The 15,262-nt window shown below is 37.2% G+C and overlaps 1 long non-coding RNA gene across 1 annotated transcript; it reads left to right on the top strand.

The window, feature by feature from the left end:
* The first annotated feature begins 481 nt into the window (after positions 1-481).
* On the top strand, positions 482-1,911 carry LOC136816634 (uncharacterized). Its single transcript, XR_010847948.1, has 3 exons — positions 482-525; positions 789-1,087; positions 1,612-1,911. It is a non-coding gene; the product is annotated as an uncharacterized lncRNA (long non-coding RNA).
* The last annotated feature ends 13,351 nt before the right edge of the window (positions 1,912-15,262 follow it).

Here is a 15,262-nt window from a genome sequence, read left to right as displayed (position 1 = left end):
CTCATGTGTATAGCAATATACGATACATTCCAAATGACAATCAATTTTCTTTGCTCTTTACAGTTTCCGAGTTCTTGCCTGGTCCCATCACCAGGGAAGATGTTTATTTCGCTGGTGACTCAATCCCTCTCCAAGGTTGTCGATTTCAATCCATGTTCAAGAAGGGGGTCACCATGCATTTGATGAAAGACAGAAAAATGGTAAGGAGTTTAACGATGGGTGTCGAATCTTGGGCTAAATGGTATATTCACCATTACCTCAGATGTTGCGGAAATTGAAAGCCTGACAAACTCCACTGGAAACTATTCTTGAAGATTGATTGTTCACGACATGGCATCGAATGCAACGGTACATTGTATAAAATCGACCCACAGACTAACGAAACTGGGGATTGTTTTGGCAACATGTATCAGTTGCCTGCGTATAAGTTCAATCGTTTGCTTAGTGAAGGTCATTTCTACTGTGTTTTCATGATTGACGACATGATAGTCAGCTCAAAAAGGAGTTTGTTTTACAATACACCAGGTAATCCTTGCTATATTTTGAATGTTTGAAAGAATTGCTAAATCTAATCCGTCTTCCGAATATTTACAATGTAACTTTTAATGGGTTTTTAGGGCATATATTCGGATAGAGAAATTTAGCTTTTTCAAAATTATTGATAAAAAAACATTCTTTGATCTATCTTATTTAAATTATTTTTGGTAAGATAAGACGTTCGCTATTATATTAATTTTGGCTGAGGTTTTTTCATTTCAAAACCCATCAAAACACTTTTTATCTCGTAGAACTTGTTACCAGACCATTTTCCACCGGGTTAACATCTAATGGAGTCAAAATTCCCGGTTGCCCGTTCAAATATTACCAGCTATTACGAGGAGATACATTCTTTCCAATCCTTGATTCGAACATGAACACCAACAGTAGAATTCCTACAACTATCGTCAAGTCAAAAGAAAGAGATGGCACGTGGTGAGCTCAATCCGGTTTAGTTCTTACAACAACGTAGGGATATATGTTAGATGCGATCTGTTCGACCCAACAGATACGTTACAACCAGCTGTTTCACCAATTTCAAATCGAACTCGTAAGTCTCCAATCAGTCATTCTTGACCGTTTCAATAATTGCTTAATGCCTCACCCGGAGTTCCAAACCTGTTCAAGCACTAATGCCATGACATCAAAATAATGAGGGTTGCAGAAGCCTGAGTCTGACCTAGCGACCTTACATGTCTTTGTTATATATGACGATTCTATAACTGGTTAGATGAATACTAACCATATATGGGTCACTTAAAGTTTCGTCACCACCATAAAGATATATAAACCCCGCTATTGGATCAAAGGGATTGAAAAGGAAAATATGAATTTGAATAGTTTTTGTGTCCTTGCCATGAGCAAGAGGAAGGTCTGGTATAGAATAGTCTTTCACAAACACGAGTAGGCCTTGTGTGGCTTGAGAGACTGTTCCATTTCGACCAAGCTTAGGATTTAGGCGGTCGTAGAATTGTAATTTCTTAGCCAGCTCCTGATTTTCATTGTGTGACAAAAAACGCTGCTGAGTCAAGAACTGACCAGTAATTTCCACAAGGCTTCTCTTTTTTTCTACAGTACCGTCTTTTGTTCATCAATTGAAATTCACCAGTAGACCTCATTTCATTGGAGACAAGGTTCAGTTTGAGGAAGTTCACTTATCCTGCATCTACAACGACCAAGTGTTCACCAGCATCTAGCGATTGAGGATGAAAAGGTCCAATGGATGGATGACCAAGATCACTTCCTCATTCAGATATCAATGCTAGAAATGGAGATCTTCAGCAATTCCTCAGGAAACTATTCATGTCGTCTAAAAGTCATCATAGCAAATGGAAGTGTTTTGTACCAAGTGGAATCGCAGACTTATTCCCCGGTTGCATCAAGTATGTTATTTTTACATTTTTCTTTGTCTATTTGGCCAAGAGCGTACTGGGCCTTTCAAGAGGGTCGTGCCCGTGTGTTACGCTAAGCTATTAGCCGCATTCTGTCATAAAATAAAAAGACATCCAGGCTGTTTAGCTATAATGGAGAGCCTTGACCAGATAAATAAAACAATAATTGAGATCTACAGCTTCGCGCTGTATTTTTTGTTCAGGAAACACTATCACTTTGGTTCAGCGCATGGATTTATCATAGAACTCTGGATACACAACGAGCTGGTTTTTCATCGATTTCTCATGTTCTAGCCTTGTCCGCAGTAATGACATCATTGTTCACCCTCCTCCATTGACTAATTATTTTTCGTAAATTTTTTTATTGCATTTTTCATCAAAACACAGCTATACAATTCCCAAATGAGACTTAAAGATCTCTCAAGAGAGTCAAATGCATCAAATTGATTGCTAATGATATGTCGTTATGACGTTTCAAGATGTGAGAAAGATGCGACAAACATGCTATGTATAAGAAATTGAATATTGACACCAGAAAATTTCAAACTTCCACCTCGCCAAAATCACCGTGCCAACGCGTGCCTCCAAAAGACTTTTATATCACTATGAAGCCAAGATACTCCAGTCTAACATATGTCAATCCTAGCTCTTCCCAGGAAAAAATTGGAAAGATATTGCCAACCTTATTTTCAGCGTCATTCTAGGCTTTTTACTCAAATTTTCTTGTTTGATAAAGTTTTTTTCACATCTAAGTTCATAAATGTATTCGTTAAGCTTTCTTGCTTTCATTTTCAAAATTGCGTCCGGTAAATATACAAAAACAAGAAGTTACAGGACTTTTTAGAAATGGGATTATTAATCATTTTTCAAAATCAGGGACCTTCGAGCCGCCATGACAGTTGTCCTTTGCAGACAAAGCTAGAACATCAATTGTTTTCTAAAACAATGGAAAGACAACAGTTCGCTCTCGACCGTTTTATTTGAAGTTTATCCAGAGTTCTATGATAAATCCATGGTTTAGAGCTTAGATTTTCGTTCAGACCGCAATGTTCGTTATTTATAATCAAATCAGCCTATACCCAAGCTTGCTCTCAACAACGTGGTTGGATTTGTGTGAAACTTCCTTTCAAAATCTTATAGAGAAAGAAGAAGGATGCTTGTATACAATTTCTGTTTATTTTCTTTTTGTCATTCAACCGTGTTGTGGCAACATCTCTCCTGATTCCAAGTGCCATGAACAATAAGGATTAATTTTTGAAAGGTATGTTGGTTTTTCTGGCCGTCAAAATAGATTTACCTCACTCGCAGATAAACAGTGAAAAGACTCAAAGTGAGGAACAGAAAAAAGTTTGTTTACATGCATCCAACTTTACAGGCACATGTTCGACTTTTTCGGACTTAGACCTTTTTATTTAAACTTTGTCATCTTTACCCCTGCGACATAGTCTTTCGTAAAAATCAGGGCCTTGGAATTTCCTTCCAGACCCCCGCACTCGATAGGATCAATCATCCTATCAATCATCGGGATGGCTCGATGACAGATCGAGATGTGATTGATGGAGTACTTATCAATCGGAATAGGTGTTCGATCAAAGATCGATACTCAAGATTTTATAAGGTTATTATTAATTATCGATTATACATCTATCTATCATCGATCTTTTATCGATCATATTGATTTTATCGATATTCTTTCTAAAGATCGAGCTCTATCGATTTACAATTGATATACTTGATTGAACTACTAGCTCGATAAATAATCTGCAAAGGATTGATACTCAAGACTTTTTTATGGCTGAATCCTCTATCAATCTCTTATCTGGATTTTAAGTGATCCATCAATCACATATCGATCTGTCATCAAGCCATCCCGATGATTGATAGGATCGATCACATAGGTCTGGTTCCTTCTTGAAATTTAAACTTTGTAAATTACACTTTTTTAGAGGAGGCATTGGAAATGGCATTTTTGATACGCTTTAGAACAAGCATGGTACTCTATCTAAAAGCTCAAAGGAACTTTGTCAAAACTTTGACTAAACCGTCGTCTACCAAGCAAATGAAACGTTCAAATGGAACTGTATGTAATACTCCTGAAGAAAACGCCGAAGTTTTTCACCTTCATTTTAAATCTTTGTACGATAGAGAAGGAGATTACGATCATAATGTTGTTGATGAAATACCACAACTTCCAACCCAAAACAATTTGGACCATGAACCCTCCGATGCAGAAATCCGCACGGCAACACTCAAACTGAAAGATAAAGTTCCGGGTGAATCAGGAATCGTCCCTCGTGTTTTTAAAAGTATTTTGGACTGTCAAGAGACTTTTATTGTTTTCAAAAACATCATATTTAGACATTTGGAACACTGAAAATATCCCTCAAGAGTGGAACTTTGGTCGTCTTATCGTTCTTCCGAAGAAAGGTTACTTATCTCTGCCCAAAAATTACAGAGGAATCATGTTATTAGAAATTGCTTACAAAGTAATGGCAATTGTTATCCAAACAAGATTATCACCAATAATCGAATGCCTAGATCATGAACAACAATGTGGGTTCCGCCCAAACCGTGGTTGTGTAGATGCTATGTTTTCACAATTAAATCAGCTCTGAGAAAAAGGCGAGAACACGGCTTGGAATCCTGGGTGCTTTTCTTAGACTTGGTTAAAGCATTTGACCGCGTTCCAAGAAAGCTACTCTGGGATATTCTTACGAAGTTTGGAGTCCCTAATAAGTTGATTAGTCTTCTTAAAGCGCTGCACAAAGACTTTACCGTTACATTTTCAATAGACAAAATCGAGTCCATAAAGATCAATATCGGAGTAAAGCAAGGAGACATTCTTGGACCAATATTATTTTTATTTTTCATATGTGCTGTCGTGATTACTTGGAGATCAAAATTTATAGGCGATCTGTGTATTTTCTATAGTAAGGCTGACACGCAGATGACCGGGAGAAGACATACTGCAAGAGGAGAATCCTTTCCTCTTCTTGACTCTGAGTACGCCGATGACGACACTGCTGTTATTTTCAAGAGTCGTAAAGATATTGTTGAAGGTTCTATTGGTATGATTGAACATTTTGATCGTTTTGAAACTGAAATTCACACCGGTGCCCTTGAACCAAGGGAGACCTCTATAACCGAAGTTTTATTCTGTTCAAAACCGTATTCACTCTACACTTCACCAGATTGCTATGACAACGCTAACCTGTCAGACATTATCATCAATGATAGATACTTACCAACCGTTCAAGAGTTCAGCTATCTTGGATATATCGTTTCAAGTGACTGTACAGACGACAAGGATGTTGAAACGAGAATTAGAAAGTCCAGTAATGCGTTTGGTGCACTCCTGTCTTTGGGGCCAAAAATGTCACAGATACTTAAAATCAAGGGTAAAATTTATGAGACATGCATTATTTCTTCCCATTCTTCTTTACGGGTCAGAAAGCTGGTGTCTTTCTGAAAGAATTCTTCTTAAATTACGTGCTTTTTACAATCGTTGTGTTCGTGCTATGTGTCATGTAAACCGATTTCGCACCTAGAAAGAGCACATTAGTACAGATGATTTGCTTCGCAGAGTTGATCTCAAAGGGGTTGATTCTTATGTTGTCAAACAACAGCTGCGTTGGATTGGTCATGTCCTTAGAATGCCCTGGGAAAGACTCCCTCGTAAGATGTTAACCTGTTGGGTTCGCTCTAAAAGACCTAGAGGATGCCCTAAATTCACTTTTGGAAGGCTGTTGAAGAAATCCTTGCGGTTTGCTAATATAAACGTTGATGGTTGGGATGTTTTGGCTTGCGACCGCCTTAAATGGCGTAGTATTTTGAGTAAAATTTGATATTGTTTTTTTTCTGTCAAACTATTGTGCTGCGATCCTCAGCTTCACTGAGGCCTAGTCCTATATTATAGGAAGGTATATATATTATATTATATATGAACAGGGACGGGGCTACCCAATTTTCAACATTTTCAGTGCACAAATAATACAATGTGGACAGCCCCAATAGTTGTTTAAATTTTCTTATCTATTGCGTGTATGCAAAATAGGGGATGCATAGGATTTTTTATATTGTTGCTGTATAATCAAAAGGTCTACAGTATTGCTGGTATTTTATTGGTTTGATTGTCGTTTGACTGGCTAGTTCGAAACACAGGTCACAATTTCTCTCAAAAGAACGTGGTAATAGAGCAACAGTACTCTGAGGCCAGAAGGATTACATCATATAACCCAGAATTCCCTCTCGCCAAACCATTTTCAAAAAGTGACCCAAGAGGGGGAGTGGGTTTGAGTCTACCCTAAAATTTAAGAATCTTTGTTTTAATCCCAGATGCGTCAAAAAAGCATTGACACAAAACAAGTCAGGAGAAGTTTTAACTTTGGCGAGAACTGAGTTGGGTGTAATCAGTGAAAAATGACCACCCTGGAGAGGGTTTATTTTCAGACAGTTACTAATAGTCTTTTCGTTTTCCTTACAGTGTCCTGGTCTGCTCAATCAACCTTAAAGGCATAGGCAACAGAAGATCAATGTTGGTACCCAATTTTAGGTGAGTTCTCTGTCACTTTCTCAAATTGAAATTGAAGATAATGCTTGAGTGATTCTAAATAATAACACTTTTCCAAAAACATACCTGACCTTTACTATGAGCGTACTGAGGCCACTTTTTTCATCTACTCTTCAAGCCCTACCAGTTGGTCATATTAGATATGAGAATTTCAGACCTTCAAATTTTCGTTTGTAAAGGGGCCTTGATGACCATTTCAGCCCGGGGACCCCCTGTGGGGCCCAAACAGGGCCTGTTTGGCATGTCAACCCTGTGGATTTCTAAACCCTACGAATCAGTGGGAATAAAAAACACTAAGATAATTTTTATATTGAAAGGTGGTGCGACAGCGAGTCATCACTTGGTCTAACTTTAAAGTGCGAAAGAGGGGGGTCTGGGAGAAAAAGCTTCATAGAAAGGAGATGCAACAAATATTTATGTTATATAATTAATGAAACTCCTTGGCAGTAATAAAATTAAGTAATTATTCTTTGTAGGGGGCTCAATCAATTGCATAAAATCACATCAACAGATGAATGTTGTTTTATTTTTTATTTATTCTGTTTTAGGTATCATTGCATCATCATCAGGTGGAGTGCAACAATAGTTATAAATCAGCGAACTTGCGCATCTATTCTCAGCTTTCACGGATTTACTTTGAAAATTCAGCTTATATTGATTTTCTCAACTCTGTTACACTGATTTATATACGGAAAAATCGGCTAAACTTGAATCTACTCGGCTTACATTGATATACACGGCATATACTCGGTTTACTCGACTCGACAGATTTGAATTCGACCCATCTTACAGCTTACTCAGCCAATTCAAATTCCTTGAGTTCGCTCGGTTTAAAAGAAATAAATACATTAATATTGCTATTTAACTCTCATTTCTTGTACATGTTCTAATTTTGGCTGAACTTTACTTTTTGATAGTTTTTTATGACGCTGAGTCCATTGAAGTAAACTAGGAGCATTTGGCAAGGTCGCCATTTTGAATGAAAAACACAGAAATTCCAAACAACAAAAAACTACGTGGAGTTGAAAGATATAATTAAAAATGAGAACAAACACGATTAACAGGTTTTCAATCCCTTATTCTCAAATAAAAACATTTTGCTTCATGCTGTTTTTACCTTCAAAAAACAACTTCGCCTAGGCAAAAGCATATTACCATATATACTACCAGGTCACTTAATCGTGCCATCCAGTCTATAAAAAAGCTTTTAAGTGGACCCCAGGCTAGTAAGGAATAAAACCCGGCCTTCAAGGAAGCGAAAACAAACTAGATATGAGAAAGCCCTGTTATTGGTTTTTAAACTCTGGGCCTTCATGCCCTTGGCCTTTTGTTTTAATTTATGCTGCTTTTAAAGTATGTTGCTTTAAAAGCCTTTTGAAAATAAAAGGAAATCCTGGTCTGATAAGACTTTAGCAAATACACACTCTCTGAATTTCTAATACGACCTTACCCCCCTCCCCGGGCCTTAACCCCAACAAGCTTAAACTACGAAGTAAACATCAATCTTCTTATGAAGGTACGTGAAGATCTTATATTGAGGAGTCTTGTTGAATATTTGATTTCTAATCTTAGGTAATCACGTCAATTTCACCAGCACTCCCATGCTTCAAAGACTTGCTAATCAACGACTCGCTGTCATTGGTTGTAACTACGTATCCCCTAGAAATGGAAGTTTGGCTGAATAAATCAAGATCATCCTCAATGGGACGGAAGCAACGCCACCACCTATGGTGACCACTCATGTAATCTTGGATCAAGTACTACCTATTCACGTGTACAGTTATTATCTTGGGACTGGTGATTTTCAATGGTCCAGTTTGGTGAAGAAAGATTTTTATCGGGAAAATCCATGCTTTACGTTGAGCTAGGTACTTTGATTTCAACAAGCAAAGCTCTTTCAATCTTTAACGTTTATGTTGTTGTATAGAACATTAAATTGGAAATTTTGGAGTGCCACAAAGTTTTTATGAGTTAAGCTGATATTTGACTCTGTCAATGATTCTTAAGATGTTGGCCGTACTTAATTTTTCCATACTTTTATTCCTCAGAAATCCTCACCTCACCAAACTACAAAGAGTTCAACGAAGACGGGATCACTATGTAGAAGGGTGCACGTTCAAATATCACCAGCCTTTGAACCAAACCTCTTATTTGGTACTTGATCAAAACAAAAAAATTGTTCAAGAGATTCAAGTGAATGTGTCACAGTCCTTTGATTGTTGATAATTATGAAAATCTTGGCGTTTATTACCAATGTCATTGTCATATCTTGGTGAAACAGCTTCGTTGTTCAAAGTATCAGTTTTTTTCGGTTGTTGCACCCTATACTTGTAAGTCTTCTTATTGTTTCTTTCTTGCAATTCTTTTCTTGATAATTCACCAACTTAACCTTTTTCATTTTCGTGATTGATAAGATTTAACATTCGAGCTAATGTAACAGTTTAGAACCCGGGTTACACTGACCATTATCATTTTTAACAAAGGCTGCAAACCTGGTGCTCTGACTTATTAATCTCATACTTTATTATCCTACTCCAAATATGTAGTAGAGACGACAATTTATAAGTCAGATTTTGATTAAATCAAAAAGTGTGACCGTTCCGTCTAGATGTAAGACACCCCTGTGTCACAGACCCGGTGGACCCCGCCTCCCCCGGTAGAAAGGCCAAAAAATCGTCCCCGGTGGAAAAAATATCCTACAATTTCAACCCCACTGCAAAATTGCTCAATGGTTTTATCTCCATTGAAAACTGAATGTAAAAAATTGCACTCCAAAACCATCCCCACTGGAATTTTCGAATTGGAAACAATAGATTTTCTATCCCCATTGGTATTTTGATAGAAATTTTCATCCACACTGGGGAAAAAAGTTCTACCGGGGCACCGAGACAGGGGTGTTGTAAAGGATTTCTGTTTGCCGGTTACAATTAACAAGCTTAGAAAGTTTAAAACTAATGACTTTCATTTCAGCATCATATATCACCAGGACATTCTACCATTCTACCAGTTTACATCGGTGATAAGATGAGCACCACTTGGATGCCAGTACAAAACACTCTTCACTTAAGGAATTCAATTCTACGAAGTTAAAAACGAGATGAAGTACAATGTCAACGAATATAAATCAATGGATATCACATGGCATGGTGATCATTATCTGATCACTTATGTATTGGATAATAATTCAACCATTTTGACGACAGAATTACGTGCTAACTTATTTCTCTTTTAATTGTGAAATATGTTCATCTCAATAAAACGGAGACAACTGGTTCTGAAGAAGCTTTCCACAATGTTCGAAGTAAGTGTGGCTTATGGGCATAAGTGTTATACCTTAGTGCATCTTTAAATCTCGGCTTCGTATCCTGGAAAAATGTAGAATAGTGATGCAATGCAGACTTGATAATGAGAAAAATCTATTTGAACCGCTACAAATGAAATACTGTACACTATTATTATTTCTAAGTCGGCGTAGTAAAAACATTAACTTGTTCCTCGGCTTGGTTTTACAAAAAATGTCCAAAAATGCTATTGAATTAATTAAAACAACTTTATAAACAATATACCAATCTAAAAATGTTTACACAAATAATCCAGAAATTGAAATTTTTCACAATCTTTCTTAAACAGCAACTGATCCAAAGCGAAACAATTTCATTATGGGTATCCCGATTATAAAGAAGGCATTCTCGTTACAATTAGACATTAAACCGAGAGTCTGGTCTAACATCATGAGAATATCTGTTGACCCAACTAACAATTGTTGTTAAATTGGAGCTCGTATCCCTCGTATTACAATTACCCTGAAATACCACCAAACAAAATTGCCACAATTGGAATACAACAGGTATAGCGGTAGTTTTTTTGGGAGGAAGATGGAGCGCCTAAAATACACCTTCTAATTTCGTTACCCCTTTCTGCCTAAATGGGGCTCCCCCAGGGGCTGGCGTGAAACGTGAATGAGGCTTTTTTGTGACGTGAATACGTGAATTGGACTTTTTTAGCATGTGAATACGTGAATTCAGATATCAGCGTGAACGTGAAAATAAGAATTTTCCACCGTGAATTCGTGAATCGAGATTTTTAGCGTGAACATGAAAAGCAAATCATTGTCTAAAACACAATGAAACTCTAAAAATATATCTCGATACCTCGATACCTAAATCTGTAAAAATTTCTTGCTCGCTTTGTTCGCATAGTTTTGGATTAACTTATTGTCATATTTAAGTTATTGTCATGGTTAAGTCATTCAAAGGAATCAAAAATTTATAACATTAAAATTCTCACAGATATCTAAACAAATATTTTCTGTTATTTTTTTGAGGGCGTATTTTTTCATTTTTAATGACAATTTTTGTGATGCAAATACTGCATCCAACGAGAGCGTCTTTAGCCAAAACAAATAGTCTAGAGAAAATTTTCTCCGTCAGCGTTTAATAATGGTCGTCTCTCCGTAGTCACTTATATTGTTACTACAATACAATACACAAAATGATACCGCGTTAACTTAGAGATCTAGAGGATTATTGCTCTTTTAATAATTTGCAATGCAAAGTAAGTAGTTTAGGGTAGTTCTAGAACGTCTTGTATATATGCAGCATCGAACAATTAAAAAGAAATTCTCATAGATAATGATACACATGATGCGTTTTCAAGCAATCTAGGCATTTAAATTTTAAAAGTTTTCTCTTGGGCGAAACTCTTGGAATGCCGCACCGGGTACGGCAGGTACGTCGCTCACCGTACCAGATTTTTGGCAACAAATGGTCAGTGTTAAATAAAATCAAAAATTTTCAAAAAAATTGTGTACGACCAAACAAGGCATACTTGACTAACAATAGCGTCTTAAGGCCGCGTTTTTCAGTCATAAAAGGACTGAGAGTCAAAAAATTTCGCGCTCACTTCACTTGCGTTGTTGTTTTCTGTACATTTTCTTCCATGACATAGGGCTCAAATATTGTAATTTGCGCCCTCTGCTTGTACTACCGCTCCACCTTGAGATTGTGTTAAAGTCTAAGACCTTTCAAACCATATGATTGGGACTACCTCGATTTGAAATTACAAAGGACTTCTTACGGGTCTGCGAGGCAGCAAATCCCACACCAAACACTGCCTCAGAGGGGTATTTCTTTGTAACCTAAAAAATTGCTTTATTAAAGCTCAAATAGCTGTAAATAATGCTTTAAAAGGTCGACGCTATCGAGAATTAGGTCACAAAACTGCAGAAAACTTCACATTAGCGGAAATATTTGGCATAAAAATAGGTCAAATTGCTTAAAGAAACCATAAAAAAGGTCATATATTTAACCCAATAAGGTCACGATCGTTTTAACCAAAGATATAAAAGCAAAATAGGCGCGTGAACGTGAAAATGTTTTTTTTCGCGCGTGAATACGTGAATCGCGGGTCGACTTGGGAGGGGGGGGGCTTCCTAAATAAGTTTTCAAAATAGGCCTGTCAAAAATACTAAATTTCGAAATTTATCAATTATTTATAAATCAATTTTGTTGACTTTTGAAAATCATCAATTTTTTGCCTATTTTGGGGATTATGAGTTCTGCCTAAAACGTCAGCTTTTTGGCAATAAATATTTATTGCCAGGCGTTATTTGTGGGCTCTCTCTCAAAAAGATCAAAGTCCTATCTATCTTACTTTGAACCAAACACACCAATTAGATGCGGTTGCGTCTCACGAAAGATCCTTTAATAACGAGGGGAAATGACAGTACTAGAAATAACTACATAATCTCTTTTTTCCTTATTTTACATAACTAGGTCAAACAATTTGGTAATAACTACATATACTCTATCACCTTGAATGGCAAAGAAGTTTTCCAGAAACCAAAACCCAAGGTGAAAGAATTCAAAATAGCCAAATTATGAATACTACGTACCAGCCAAAGTCAAGATTATCAAGTTGAAATTCCAAAACACTGGTAGGTAGAGCAAGCTTGGAAAAAATGATTTTTTACACTCGCATACACATAACTAAAGTATTTAAAGTAACTAAATTTGTCATCTACGTAGCTTTTTTAAACATTCGATAAAATTTCTGGAAAATAAATGGATTGCTGTGGTTATCAAACAAGATAAAGACAACAAAGGGAAATATATCTATACCATCACTATTGCTGGTAAAGTTCTGAAGAGAATGGAGAATAAGAAACCCCAGGAATATAAGAACGTCCGTATATTTACTGCTGATAACTTCTACCGTGCAGCTACTCTCGGGTACCTAATAGCCGTCCACCCCCCCCCCCCCGCTAATAATTTTCCGAAAATTTTCCACCCAGGACATTCTTATTTCAGAAGCCGACAAGGACATCAAGAACAAAGGTAACTTTTTAGAAGAACACTTTTTAATGTCCCATAAGAAAATGTTTCCGATTGGAAAAAAATCTTGACGTACGTATATCGAGAACCAGGTATTTATTTGCGTCAAAACTTCGGCTAATGTGCCGCTTGTTTTATGAGGCCTGTTACAAGAAAAATCACCAAATAATTTTTCAAGCTCATTAAAAACAGATTTCAGTCGGTGGAATTCTTTAACAAAATCCATTATCTTTTATCACAGGTAAAGACTGTTGGGGAGGTTGTAGCTGTAAAGGCGTACCTTGTCCACAATGGTGCGGTAAAGACGGATATTGTTGTCACTAAGGATGGGGAAAAGACCGTGGTTGTAATAAGGCTACTGCAGCATGTAAAAGATTCCATTGTTGTACTCCTATCAGTGAGACACCAGCAGCACCACCAGAAGACAAATAAACCAAAGAACTCAAAAACAAAGGTGAAGAAAACTTTCAATCTAATATATTTTACGTGGTAATTTATGCTCAGTCGATAGAGCGTCCGCCTCACAGTCCAAATATTGTAGGTTCGATCCCCGGTCGCTGCCAACTCATCGAATGAGTAGCTTAGATTGGGTAATCTGATCTAAGTAGTAAGCCACTGCGAAGTGAGAGTAGGCGTGGTGCTCCACCTCAGCATTCGACCTCCCAGATTTAGCGCAAATAGAAAAGGGGACAGACTCCCTCACTCCCGGGTCCACCGACACCCACCAGATGAATATACTTACTCACTTTCAGTATTTTACGTTCGGAACTGGTTGGAAACAGAACAGTGTGGTTTAACTTACTAAAAGATAAATTACGTTTTTCAATAAACAACACCTCCTAGAGAGTAAAACCATAGTTTTTGTTTCAACTCGGAAAGGTTAAATCTCCTTGGTGTCCAAAGGCATTCCGTGGCAAAGAATATACTGTTGAGTCAAGTTGAATGTTACTAAAACTTCTGACTGTCTGTTGTCTTCATATATCACTAGAGTAGACCGATTAAGTGTAAAATGCAATAACATTCAACGTCCAACTTATTCTTTAAATTCACAGGTAAATACTGTTTAGGAGGTTGCCAAAGGCGGACCCTGTCCACAATGGTGTGGTAGAGATGGATATTGTTGTCGCCATGGATGGGAAGACAAAAAGGGAGAACCTGGATGTAGCAAGGCAATTTCAGCTTGCAATAATTTCCATTGTTGTGCTTTGACCAAGAATCCATCAGCCTGAAAACCACAACCACCGCCAGGAAAAGAATTGAAAAACAAAGGTAAAGCTCTTCAAAAGACTTCTTTTATGAAGAAGATTTTTACTATTTCTGATACGCATTGCTATGAATTACAGTCTACCCGTCTGCCATACGTTGTTTCAACGTACATCGAATGTTATATGGACGTTGTCAACATTAGATAGACGCTGGAACAACGTTGTGTTGTAGATGTACGGAAGCCCATTAGTGCCATTTAGATTCTCCTTTAATTTTTTAACGACGAAAATAAAAAATTGACAACGAAAATGAAATATTGAAAACGAAACTGAAGAAAAATTGTCGTCAAGGATGGGGGCAAAAAAGGAAATCAAGGATGTAACAAGGCAATTTCTGCTTGCAAGAATATCCATTGTCATACTTTGGTTAATGATAAGGCATCAGATCCAATTGTACCACACCCCCTAGCCGTGCCAGCTAAAGAAGAGAAAGAGCTTTGGAGCAAAGGCAATTTAAATCCTTTCAAAAGCACCAGTTTCGGTATCACCAGTACTAGATTTGTGTTATTAGCATGTTATTACGTCATAATTTCGCAAAATTGCACTATAAGGGTCGATTTTCTTTTTTTTTAGAGACCTGATTTTTGGCCGAACGTACGGTCGTTTTCAAAATCGAGTGCCCCTCCGGGACATGTCTTATCCATTTCACATTAAGTTGAACTGCCTGAGTATTGTCCATGTAAAAACTATTGAAAAACTGTCTAGAAGTATCAGGCTATGGAATATCATGAACATTTAAAAAAGACTGGACGTCTATCTATTATTGTCTCTTTGAAGCGAGCCTCGTTGCCACCTGTATTTCAAAATTGGTATGAAAAATCCGACAATATTCCGTCATAATTTTATTTCTTTGAATTATTAAGGTAAAAGGATTGATAGAGCTTGAACATTGCTCCTAATGTACAAAAAAATTATTTACGAATTTTTTCACAAGTTTGCAATATATTTTATCAACATTTTCAACTCTGAAATGCAGAATTTCAACTGCGTGTATACTTTTGAATCCCTTTTGTCACTCGAATAACTTTTTTTATGACTTGAAAGGGGGGGTTTCATGGTTGGCGGAGGAGCGGAATCGGTCCTTTTTTCGGACGGAGTGGCGGAATTTGGCGAAAATTTAGACGGAATTACGGAAATTGGGTTCTCTGGCGGAGACGGAAAATTAGA

This window comes from Clytia hemisphaerica, unplaced genomic scaffold, assembly GCF_902728285.1.
Source record: "Clytia hemisphaerica strain Z4C2 unplaced genomic scaffold, Clytia hemisphaerica genome assembly, whole genome shotgun sequence".
NCBI lineage: Eukaryota > Metazoa > Cnidaria > Hydrozoa > Leptothecata > Clytiidae > Clytia > Clytia hemisphaerica.
The sequence above is the reverse complement of the archived record's forward strand: the minus strand, read 5'-3'. Positions and strand labels throughout refer to the sequence as shown.